The sequence below is a fragment of the Cricetulus griseus genome, chromosome 2, assembly GCF_003668045.3.
Source record: "Cricetulus griseus strain 17A/GY chromosome 2, alternate assembly CriGri-PICRH-1.0, whole genome shotgun sequence".
Classification (NCBI taxonomy): domain Eukaryota; kingdom Metazoa; phylum Chordata; class Mammalia; order Rodentia; family Cricetidae; genus Cricetulus; species Cricetulus griseus.
This window is the reverse complement of record NC_048595.1, coordinates 360,538,654-360,551,851: the sequence shown is the minus strand read 5'-3', so window position 1 is coordinate 360,551,851 and position 13,198 is coordinate 360,538,654.

The following is a 13,198-nucleotide window of genomic DNA, read 5'->3' as shown; positions in this document are numbered from 1 at the left end:
GGCTTCCACCAGATTACACAGAGCATCTAACTCTGAGAAAGTTGGGACCTTGCATACTTTCAATCATTATTCTAAACTTTATCTGATCCATGTTAATGTTATCCAGGCTATTGTTGGTTTTCTGACAAAGAAATTGTCTAAGGTTTTGAAGTTACTAAGAAGCCTTAGTGGGGCCAGAACTCAGGTTTTCTGTCTTGCCATTCCTATTTTAGTGCCTTTTGATATGTCTATTTCCCACAACCTGTACTACATGAGAAATGCCAGTCTATCAGCAAAACTTTATAAACTGTATTTCTTAAAATTATGACAGTGACCTATTTTAATAAATATGATGTTTAATAGGCACTGAACTAAGGCTTACTCTTTGAAATTTGCTCCAAATAACATAAGAGATACACAGTGCTGTGTATCCAACACCCCCTCCCATCATTCTTCTGCAACCAGAGCAGGAAGCAAATCGAAATATTCAAGGTTTATCCCATCATGCAGAGCAGCCATTACCTGAGGCAACTTTCATGCCTGAATGAAAGGATGCACAGTAACATCTGCACTATAATGTTCATAGACAGTTGTAACTTCACCATTGGTCATGTCTATGCCTGAGAAATAAAGACTGTCAACACTGGCTCCCAAACTTCTTATCTTGTGGCGCGCTAAGAAGAGACAACGGAAATGTAGGAAAGACCTGCCTCAGCAGCAGTATGAAAGTTCTAAACCTCAAAAGAAAGAAACAAAGGGAAGGAGGGGAGAGGAAGGAAGGGAAGGAGGGAGAGAAGAAAGGGAGGAGGGAGGAAGGAAGAAAAGCTTCAGTAAATCTACCTTCCCAAATACAGAAATATATTTACTTTAATGAAAATGTGACTACCTAATTTTTATATAATTTATTCCATATAATCAATAGAGAATTAATGTAGAGGTTTTAATGTTCAGCAATATCCCCTGAATAGTTTCTTATATGCATATCGAGTCCTGTATGATTTAATTGTGTAATTAATACTCAACATCTTATAAACATATATTTCAAAATTGGTTTACCTAATGTTTATGTGTAATATCTGTCTCACTTTGGAATTTATGGCATTTTTTCTTTTCTTTTTTGTTTTGTGTGTTTATTTGTTTTTCGAGACAGGGTTTCTCTGTGTAGCTTTGGAGCCTCTCCTGGAACTCACTCTGGAGACCAGGTTGGCCCCAAACTCACAGAGATCCACCTGCTTCTGCCTCCCAAGTACTATGATTAAAGGTGTGTGCCACCCCTTCCTGACCTTTTTTTTTTTTTTTTTTGGTGTTGGGGGTTTCAATACACAAATTCCTAGAGATAAAAACATGAGAATAAAAGCTACATTTGTTTTTAAGTGTTCAATATCCTGCACCTTTGCACTGTAGCTACTTATATGGGAGAATAAAATGTATTAATGACATGCACAAAGTTGCATGGATGGCTCTAATAATACCCAGGAGTGGAGTCTCGGACTCAATTCTAATCTGCATCCTAAATGAGAGAGTTTGTGAGAAACTGTTACATCTGGACATAATCTGAAGGTGAGTGCAGAGCTGTGTTCTTAGCGACTAGATCTGCCAGGGTGTCCAGACTGGGTAGAACAGACTCTGTCAGGGAGAACGTTGTCTACAAACCTTCAATTGAAACCCCTTCTGCCCATTTTAATGTTAGTCAGCCCTCCGTGTGTATAGAAAAATACCTGAGATAATTAACTTACATAAAAAACTATTTAGCTCACAATTCTTAAAGTTTGAGCCCAAGACTACATGAACCATTAATTTTAGATCTCTGGTAAGAGAGCCACAGTCAAGCATGGCAGAGCTAAGCGCTCTCACTGTTGTTGGAAAATTTTTGGTACACCCACAGAAACAGCTGACTTGAACAAGGGGTAGATCTTGGTCCCCAGACTGATAGCTGGGAAACCAGCATGGGACTGATCCAGACCCCAGGAACATGGGAGTCAGTGAGGAGACCTCAGAAATCTATGGGGCCTCCTGTAGTGGATCAGTACTTATCCCTAGCATAGGAATGGACTTTGGGAGCCCATTCCACATAGAGGGATACTCCCTGAGCCTAGACACACTGGGGTGGGGCTAGGCCCTATCCTAAAGGATATGACAGATTCTGAAGACACCCTATGGAAGGCCTCACTCTCCCTGGGGAGTAGAAAGGGTTTGGGATAGGTAGGGTGTTAGTTGCAGGGCAAGGGAGGAGGGGAGGGACAGGGAACTAGGATTGACATTTAAAACAATCTAGTTTCTAATTCAAATTAAAAAACGGAGAAAAAAAGATGTGTCTGTGCCTTCTGATTGGTTTAATAAATAGAAAAATGACCAACAGTTAGGCAGGAGAGAATAGGAGGGGCTTCTGGGGACATAGAGGAACTGGAGATGAATCTACATGCATGAGTGATGCCTGCAAGACTCTGAAGAAGTCAGACATACAGTGCAGAGCAGACGTAACCGAGCTACATGACAGCAGGTAGATTAATACAAACTGGTTAATTTGAGTTATAAGAGCTAATTGGGAAGAAGCCTAAGCTGAGGCCAACCTTTCATAATTAATAAGTCTCCATGTCATTATTTGCAGGCTGGCAGTCCCACAAAGCAATGTCTTACTACAGCTTACCTCATAAGCTTGGAAGCATGAAGAGAAAGCGGGCCTGATCTAGTCCCCATCAATAACCCACTGACTTCCATTAGGCACCACATGGTAAAAGTTCCACCACATCATGCAAGGACCACCCCAGTGAGCAAAACTTTCACACTTGAACCTTTAGGAAACACTCAGGATCCAACATACAGTATAAAGCAGCCTTCCTTTCCTGGAACCTTCAAACCCACATCAAACCTCTTTGGTCTTTGTTTGCTGCTACGACCCTCATGACTGAAGGCTCAGCCAGAAACCACATCTTCATTTGAATCAGAATGAAAATCAGATGGTTCTGAACACTGCATATCAAGTCTGCATGTTCCCTGTATTTTACTTTTTCCAAATAGTGTATTTTACCTTCTACTTTATTGTCAGTAAGGATGTCTACACACCTTCTGACTGTTCTCATCTCTACCTTGAACCCATGACTTCAACACTATAAAAGCTTATGTTACTCCCCTGGACTCCTCAAACCAGACTAGAACACCCTGGGCTCCCACAATGTAGAAGAGACTCCTCGTGACAATGCCCTCCTGGCTGTATGCTCTAAATCACAAACCCACTGTCATAACAGACTGACAGTTCGCTTCACTTCCATCACTTAGCATCTCATTTACAAGGCACCACTCATACCAAGTTAATACTAAATAATGAAGTACTGAAAGTATTGCCATTTAAATATACATATGGATACAAATTGCTTAATGTTTAAAAGTTTAATATGTTTCAATGTTTGATTTTATATTTTTACCTCAAATCACAATGCTTCAGAGATTTTAAGAATAAACACCCACTTTTTTATGAGAAGTGAGCTGTATAGAATCCATTCTAGTATAGGTTAGCATCAAAACACTAACACTGAACTCCCCCTCCTCTGTGTGATCACGGTGGACACTCAAGCTGACTCTTAAATTTGCAAGTAATATAATTAAGGGGGGGAAGAACACAGTTGCTGTCAGAAGGACTCTGCACCCATAAAATACACATACCCTTCTCTCCTTGAAAAGGGAAATTTAAAAATCACAGCTCATCATAATATAAACAGGATAATAGTTAATCACTGTCAAGCCTGACTAATTAGGACAGGAGGGTGATCTGTCTCGATCTGTGTTCAATATGCTACACCTAGCTAGGGAGCTGACATAGAGCAGCCAGTTAATATCTGCTGAGTTAATGCATGAACTATTAGAGTAAAATCAATAACGGCTGCCTACTAGAGCGTGTAACATGTGCAAAATGGGCTTTTTGTGGGGAGCACTTCGCTGTAAAGAACTTGAGTGATTTATTTTGACTTAGGAATGATTTTCGCAAATCCTAAGGCTAGTTGAAGACTTTTGGCTCAGTGGACACCCAACAGTCTTGAATCCTGGGTATTTCGCCACTAAGGTATAGCCATCAATCAGGAAGGCTTCTGGGACTTGATACACGAAAATAGCAACATGAAAAAAGAATGGGGGGAAAAATGTATGAAACATAAATGCCAGCATTGGACTATATGCAGAATGCAGAACAGCAAGAAGGCAAAGCCAGGAAGTGGAGAAATGGACACTTCCACATAAGAACTTGAAATAAAACATATTATGTCAGAGACACAGCTGCAACTTGTTGGGGCAATGGAATATGTGATGGCAGTAGGGGGAACTCTTGGGTTGAGTGTTGAATTCATTCATACCATAAACAATGGATTAATAGTCTACCTGTGTGCCAGAAACACTAGAACAGTGGGAAGCTAATCACAGCTTGGAGGTCCAACAGACACATTCTGTATCATTGCATGATCATCAAGGAAGATGAAATGAACTGAGTGTCACCACAAACTTAAGGTCTGCTGTATTATTAGTCTTTGGGACATACATTCCATATTCAGCTCAAAGGGAAGAGCGCATGGAGACTATACCAGAGAATGGCAGATGTGCAGCCACATTCTAGAGCAGAGAGGGTTGTGAGAGAGAAAGAGTCCTCCTCTCTTTTCTGAGTGTTGTATAAATCTCTTCCTTTTAAGTGTGAGATCAGTTATTTCCATGTTGTCCAAGTGAATTTGTCAACCATGTATTCAAAAATAGTTTTGCAAAAGCTGACAATGCTCACCCCAAAGCCTATTCTAGTTGAGCTTCCAGCCTGAGATGCCAAGACTAACACCAAAGGCACAGTACAGTCAATGAACAGGGAAAGTTCACAATGAGAGCTGACAGTTTCCTCTGGTGCAATCGTAATCCTAAGAATCCAAGTGTCTCAAAAAATGGCAAAAGAGGGTAGACGGTTGACTGACTAGGGTTAGAAAAGTGCAGTATGACAAAGAAGAAAGGACAAAAACAGAAAGCTTAAGTAAGATGAGAGGACCAGGAATAATGAGCCCGTGGGCTGGGATTTGGGGGACATCAGGATGACTCTCAAAATAGTAAGAAGACAGGAAGTTGGAAGCAGCAATTTGCTTAAAGAGACCCCTGAAGGAGACTTTATAGTGTCAACCCTGAATTTGTTAGTGGTTGTGGGTTTGTAATGTTAGAAAACTACCCATTTGTATCATTCTGTGTATGTCATTACCTAGTGACATGAGTCTGGCATTCTATACAGTGTGGGTTTCCAGTCCATGGCCCACAGAGACTGAAACCCAGACCTTCACACAAGCCTTTTTAAGCAGTATGGCCTCCTGCTTCATTGTCAGTAACCCTTGTCTACAGGTCACTTTGGGAAAGCCAATCTCATTTGAGGCCGGATATGCAAATAATGACCTGGAACTTTATTGTGAGCAGAAACCCCACATCCACATGGTCATTTCCTGTTATCTTCTCCATGGGAACCCCACAGACACCATGCTCAGCAATCTCTTATCTCTTAACAGAACAGTAACAAAAACCACCCCAAGTCACCCATCTTCCTGAGGCTGTACTGCCTCCTCCAAACAAGACCTTTACAATGAGAATCAACTTTCTTTGCCAGTCATCTGGTTATCACACTCTGCTTTCTTTGTTTCACTGAACACCAACACTTGAAAACACAGCCTTTTATTTTATTTGAGACAGAAAGACTATTTTAAATTATTGCTCAATAACACACAAACACTATTCTGTTTCCTTTGATTTCATTAAAAAAAATAGCTTACAGTAGTGTCAGTGAGATGGCTCAAGCAGGTACATGTGTTTGATACTAAGCCTCACAGCCTGTTCAGTCTTGGAACTGATATAAAGTATGAAGACTGACTATGGAAGGTAGTGGTCCTGGCCTGAATTATGTTTCTTTCTCAATTCTTGTCATGCTTTACTTAACCTAGCAGCCCTACACACAGTCTCTTGTGTACAATGCACATCATTTTTTATTATCTATTTTACTTTGTGGGCGTGCGTGCGTGCGTGCGTGCGTGCGTGTGTGTGTGTTATTTGTGAAAATACAGACATATGCATACCACAGAATGTATGTATTCAGAGGAAAATTTCCAGATCATGGTTCTCTCCTTCCACCATATAAGTCCCAAGGATGAATTTCAGGTCATGGGGCACTCTTACCCACACACTCATCATCACAGCGTACCTTATAACATTGAATCTTCCTACATAGCATTCTCCTGGCTGCATTAATCACCAACAAAATGATTACTTTCTCTTTATAAATTCTCCCATTTTTTTCTTTTTTCTTTTTTTCTTTTTGTCCCTTCTGGACAACTCCAGACAATATGAATCATTTCCTCCTCACTGTTTCCTTGATATGTGAGCTCTCCTCTGGCACTGCATTTATCACTGTCAGATCGAACCATCTAACTTCTCCTAGAATTTTTTTTTTAAAAAAAGGTCATTTAATGTATTTTAAATTAGGACAGTACTTGATACGGCTAGGGTCGCTTTCTCCTTTAAGCTATTTGGATGGATTTTTGTGTCACTTGCAACTAAAAGTGCTAGTAAATCAATGATGCACTTAGACTTCTGGAAACACTGTAGATTTACATTTTTATGTCTCCTAATTAGGCCATGGATTCTTTGGACTCAGAAACTATGCCTCATTTATATTTATGACCACAGTGCCTAGAACCGTGCCCTATAAAGTCCTGACATGATTAGTGCTCACTGAATATGTCAAAATGGGAAGAGAGTTAAAACTCACCATCAGCCTTATTTTAAAATGCCAAGGAATTTTATACCCAAAACACCAATTGTTGTATAAATGTCCTATACATTTTCCATGTTTATGAACGTGACAAAGTAATGAGTTTGGACAACACACAAACTATGAAAGTAGTCAAACACTATTTTTTGGCCAGTCACACAGCTGTTTGTGCCCCCAGTTACAAGACGAAGGCTTAAGTGAAAGTAATGATGATAATAAAGCAACATTGCAGGTAAAAATTAGAGATGTCCACCTCTGGAGTCGATAACCGCACTCACCATCCAAAGGACACAAATGCATTTCCCGAGTGAACCAGCTGTGGAGACAATTCTCATTATGACAAAGAAATAAAGCGTGGGATTCTAGAATTAAAAACTAATCACAGTGACAACAGGCTGAATAGAAAATTGGTACAGGAAACATTAAGATTTTGACTGTCTATATATAATGGGAGGTTTTCTGAGGTTAGGTGAATATGATTTTAGCTGAAAAGTGAAAGAAAAGATAGAAAGTCTACCACACAGTGCATGTCACACAGTTATGTCCAGAGCAGCCTGCCACTGCCTCAAGAGTGTTGAGGATTTCCCTTCTCAGCTCCTGCACCAAAAGCCACATCTAATTCTGGAGTCTTTGCAAGATGCCAAACAATCTAGGCTTGACAAGGAAAAGAGCATGCCTTCCAAAGTACTGTCTTTCACCATATTTCAAATAAATATATAGATTTCCATTCTATTCCCATACTCAATAAAGGATTCGCATCATTGAAATCTTGGTTTAAAAAGTATGCCCCACAAAAAGTCGTGCAGCAGCCAGCCCTCAAAAAAATTAACTGCCGTGAATTATCCATTCTGACTGTCACTATCCATTAACTGGAGAGTTCCCCAATGCCGGCCCCACGCTGGCCAGCAACATGCTCTTACTGTGTCACACTGGAAAGTTTCCACCAAAATTACAGCAATTTACCCTTCACGTTGGCCACGAATATACATGAGATTCTTCACGATTTCTCAGGATGAAAGAAGCCACTTGTCCCACATGGCTATCATTGAGCTTCCCAGGTCAGAATTCACACTGTGAGGAAATACTCATTGTCAGAGAGCACACTTATCTCATTCCAACAGAGGAACTGCCAGAGACAGAGCATGGGGTTCCTAACAAAGTTGCACAACTTTAGTTGCTACGGTTGACTTGGAATGTTTTTTTTTCAAAACCCATTCCTTAAAGGGAATGAAATAAAAAAAAAAAAAACTGAAGGGAAATATAGTAGCTGGAAGATAAATTCACACTTATTTTTTACTCAGAGGCTTGAAATGTCTAAATCTTAAGCTACATAATTCATTACTACATCATATAAAGGCAAGAAAAAAATAGTTTTGAGGAAAGTGTTGCCTCTAAACCCTAATTATAAGAAGACTTTTCATTCTTTGAAAATTTCCATATGCCTATATAATGTATTTTAATAGTTTGTTCTCTTTGCTCCCCTTCAAAATTTCTCTCAGGCTCTGTCCATTATGTCTCCCTCCCAATTTTGTGGTCTTTTATACATAACTAATTATTCTAATTCACTAAATCCAATAAGTGTTCCCCTTCTGTTTGTGAATATGGTATCAAAAAAGTTGCAAAATGGGGCAACATTCCTTTTGTGAGTGTGTTTGTGTATGAATAAACATATATCTATCATTAATCCTATCTTTAAAATCTGTTTTCTTTATCTTCCAATTTTTCAATTTGCAAATATCATTATTACTATCAAGCATCAGTTACAGAATTTATTTAAAAATTCCCCTTTTCTCAAAAATAAGAATCTTAGTTATTTGCTCCACTCTTTAGTTCCCTCTAATATATTACTAATTATTATGAGACACAATCTCAATGATCAGGTGAAGAGGGTCATGAGGACCAAGTTCACAAGGATCCTATATGGGATCTATAGCATGGGATAAGGGATAGGACTATATAGGCATGCATTTCCCAACCTAGAGATTCTAGACACCTCCTCATCATTTGGAGCTTTTATGAATATCCATTAAAAATCCCTGATATATTCACTCACCTGGAGGAGGGGGGGAGGGCTTAAATTTCTATTACTAAAGTCATATAACTGTTTCCTCTGATAATCAACTCCCATCCTGAATCTATTTAGAAGACCATCAATAGTTATCTCACTAGCATAAAGGAAGGTATGCTTGAAAGGAACCTATTATGAATGACATAAAATGTTCTTGTCACCCTTAGACTCAGTAAGTTACAAGGCTTTTAAGTATTCTTGGTCCAGAGACTGATGATGAACAACAAATTTGTATCATTTTATATAACATTGTAAACTGCAAACATTAAATTGCAATGTGATGATCAAATACCAACATATTATATCACACTATTTCAGATTCCTATTTATTCATAGACACATACTTATGCTGCCCATAGAAGCATAGGTCTACTTTTTGAGAACAATGTTTCCTTTTTCCACTTATTTCAATTCACTGTTTCCTAAACTAGATTAACATCAGTTGAGAACTTCTGGGAAAATACCAACTATAATGCTGTGTGCTAGTAAGAACTACATACAACTAGGATCTCAACACTGAATGCAAATTTTCATTGCAAGGTTTTCTTGTATAAGGAATTTAGACAAAGGGAGGAAGGTTCTTCCTGAAGCTCTCTGCTGACTGGTGTGCTTTACACAATGTCTAATATGCAGAGAACCAACACCTAAGCCCCTGTTTAATCTTTAAAACATACAGCTTACAGCACTGTTACCTCTTTAAGGATCGGGTGGGATCGATGTTATACATTACAAATATGAATTTATTAATGAATAATAAAATATGCCTTTCACTTCCATATTCATTTTATGTGTTAATGCTTCCAAAATATTCTCTCAGGCTGTTTGGAAGAATGTAGTGATTTTAAAATATGTTGACAAATCCTTTGATATTTTTGTCTTCAGGCTCCAAAACTTAATTCACCTTCCCTGAGAGTAGGCAAGATTTGATGACTCTTTCAAAAAAAAAAGTGGTAGAAGGGTTGATGTGAGATTGTGACAATGAATTATAACAATCATTGTGATTTCTGCCCATGTTGTTTGCATAGAGAACAAGATGTCATGTCGAGAGAAAGCTCAACCATCCCCATGAAGAAGTACATAGAAGCAGAAATCACAACCTCCCCAAACAAAGGCCAAAGACAGATACCTACAAGCCATAGTGGTATAAGAGGGATAGAGTGGCAAGTCTCCCTAGGGCTCTAAGGATGGCAGATTCCTGGATGGAATCCTCACAGACACACAAATCCATTGACATGTACTTAAGTTGCTACCAAACTCCTGGGCCACAGAACTAAAAGATATGAATTAGTTTCTTAGATTATTGGGCAGTGTGTTCTGTACCAACAAATGAACCACAGTGAGATGATTGTCAATCTTCATGTGCTTGAGAGTTCCGTGCCAATGCTAACATTATTGTGATAGCCTTTCAGAGAGACCCATGTGGAACAAACCACAAACAAGCTAAGCAGATACTCATTCCTCACCCTCAAGATCTATTCCAGACAATTGCTTAGAGTTTATGATTTATCATAAGCTCATTCTTCTGTTTGCTTTTCTTTATTGTTTAATTAAAATTTTATTTCCCACTTCTCTCTCCTTTCTCCAATCTTCTTGTTACCTCCCTCAAGCGAAAGTATATAATGTTTTTCTTTAATTATTATTGCTACACCTCTCTCTCACTTTTTTTCTCCAAATACTATCATACAATCTGTGGAGTCCACATAATGATATATATATATATATATATATATATATATATATATATATATATATGATTTTTAGGGATGACCACATAGTATTGGACAACCAATCAAGGGTTGGTCGTATCCTTGGAGAAATAAGTCTTTCTCTGTCAGCAGTTGCTAACTGCTTTTAGCTCTTCATCAAGGGCTGGGACCCCTAACATTTCCCACATCCATGTTGGTATCACAAACTAATCATTTCCCATAGGCAACCATCTTTAGGCATTTCTCAAGGGCATTGATAAACCACTGAGAACAATGGATTAATGATTAGTTGAGTATGAAGATGACTTCACAGGACATTTTATTTGTGTCTGCTTAGAGATTTGAATAAATAGTGCACACATTTACAAAGTAAGTATTATTATCGCTAAGTTTGTGATGCTATTTTTGGAAATCTTGTTAACTTGAATGAATCTAGTCTATAGTTTTTCATAAAATATGCATAGAATAGTGGTCTCTTTTATGTGAACAGTGATAGGGACAAAATGTTTTAATATCCTAAGATGATCTAATCTCATTTGTATACTGTACCTCAATTAAAAAACAGATTCTTATGCATTACAGCTTCAACTGCTCCCCTTGGTGAATGCCCATATTACCCCCTACATTATGAAGCCAAGGCTGGCACTAAGTTTCTAGGATGAATTTTTTGAAAGTATTTTTGTGAGATTTTCTTGGCAGATCCTGTTCACCTCTTATTATATGTTCAAGTTGAATCCAGTCACCAGACACATAAGATCCTTTTCATTTTTTCTATTGGTTCCTTCAGGTTTTGGTCTGAAAGAACTGCTTTCTCTTCCAACACAAGATGGTATGAAATTGTACCCATGTAAAAATCAGGGTTGCTCTTTGTATATTTCTATCTAGGAAAGTAGTTTGTTTAAAAAAATCTTGATATGAGCTGGGTGTGGTGGTGCACGTCTTTCATCCCAGCAATGGGGAGGGAGAAGCAGGCTGATCTCTGTGAGTTCGAGGCTAGCCTGGTCTACAAAGCTACACAGAGAAATCATGTCTGGAAAAACAAACAAAAAACAAAAACAAAAAAAAGTCTTAATATTAGAACTTGCTTTGGCCAATAAATTATTAGTGACTACATGCACCCGTTAATTAATTAATTTACATGTTTTTCTCTTCTGAAGGATAGAATCCAGGGCTAACAGTGAGCTACATCGCCACTCCTTTTGTGGGTTTTTCACTCTGAAACAGTCTACCCAAGTTACTCAAAGTGGTCTTGAACTCACTCTGTAGTCAAAGGCTAAACTTGAATGTGTAACACTGCTGCTTCAGCCTCTTGAGAAGCTATATATAAATTACAAATTATTCTTGATACAAATTATACTAGCAAATTGTTCCATGGGATATGCACTTTTGCAAGTAGACTTAGGAGGCTGGAAAAGCCTGTTTCCTGCACTATATTGTCCCGCTAGCTGTGTAACGGGGGAAAAAGAAGAAAGACAAACAGCTGTGGCTGTCAAAAGCACTGCATACATGGCACCAGCTAGAAGGCAAACCATTTCCAACTGACACTAAGATTGCTATTATTTATCCCATGGTATAAAATTGTCCATCTTGTAAATAAGTATCTGGAAGCTCATCTGTGAGGAGATCACCCTCTGCTCTGCCCTGTCTGAAAAATCCCTCAGTCAAGTACTCAAGAATGAATGCCTATTTGGTTACTGCTGATGACTCTTCATGCTTTTTGTTTGTTTGTTTTGTTTTGCTACTTGATATGTGCTCTTTGCTTGCTACATGCTAGTAAACTCATATGAATCCAAAAGCACGACTTTTTTCCATGTTATGAAACATGGAATCTCATGTCTGCTATCACAGATTTGGCAGAGTACATGTACTTCAAAACCTGGGCATGATCTTCATTCTGTGTTCTGCCTTGCATGTGGGTGGCAGATGTACAACATTTCAAAAGTGACTATGAGAAACCGAGGTTTTACTCAACTCCAGTAGAAACATCACTTGGGATTCCAAACAGCCATTGCCTAGAGAAAGCCAGCAGGGTTTTGAGACTCTTCATTATTCCACCATTCCCAACCCATACAGACTGACACACCATCAGGAGGTCCCAATGTACCTCCTCACAAAGACTGCTAGTAAAAAAAATGGGAATATGAGTTTCTTTTAAAGGCCAATTTCATTCTTCATTTTCCTTTGTTCTCTTTTGCTTTAGGCTTGGAAACCAGTGGCTGCAATTTGTGGCGGACTAAGGAGCTGAAAGTGATCAGGTTTAATTACCATACACTTGGGAAATATACTTGCATACCCGCCTGTAATTGGCAGAACAGGCAATGATCTCTGTTCAAGGATATGTCTGTTCCAAAACTGCTCTCATTATTATACATTAAAAATTATGAATTTCTTCACTGGACATTAGAATTATTATTAAGTAGATTCTAAGTTTAAAAAATCTTTGCTAGATACTAAGCCATCTTACATGTTAAAATATAATCAATAGTTACTGATAAATGAACTATAATCACACATGGTATATTACCCTGAATTTAAGTTGGGATATAAACGATGCATTTGTAGAGGTGAAGACGTGTTTCTAAATAAAACAAGGATGCATTTCTGAAACCTTTATGGAACAAAATTCAGGCCATGTAAGTACCCAGCTCGTAACAGGCAATTAAAACAACACTCCTT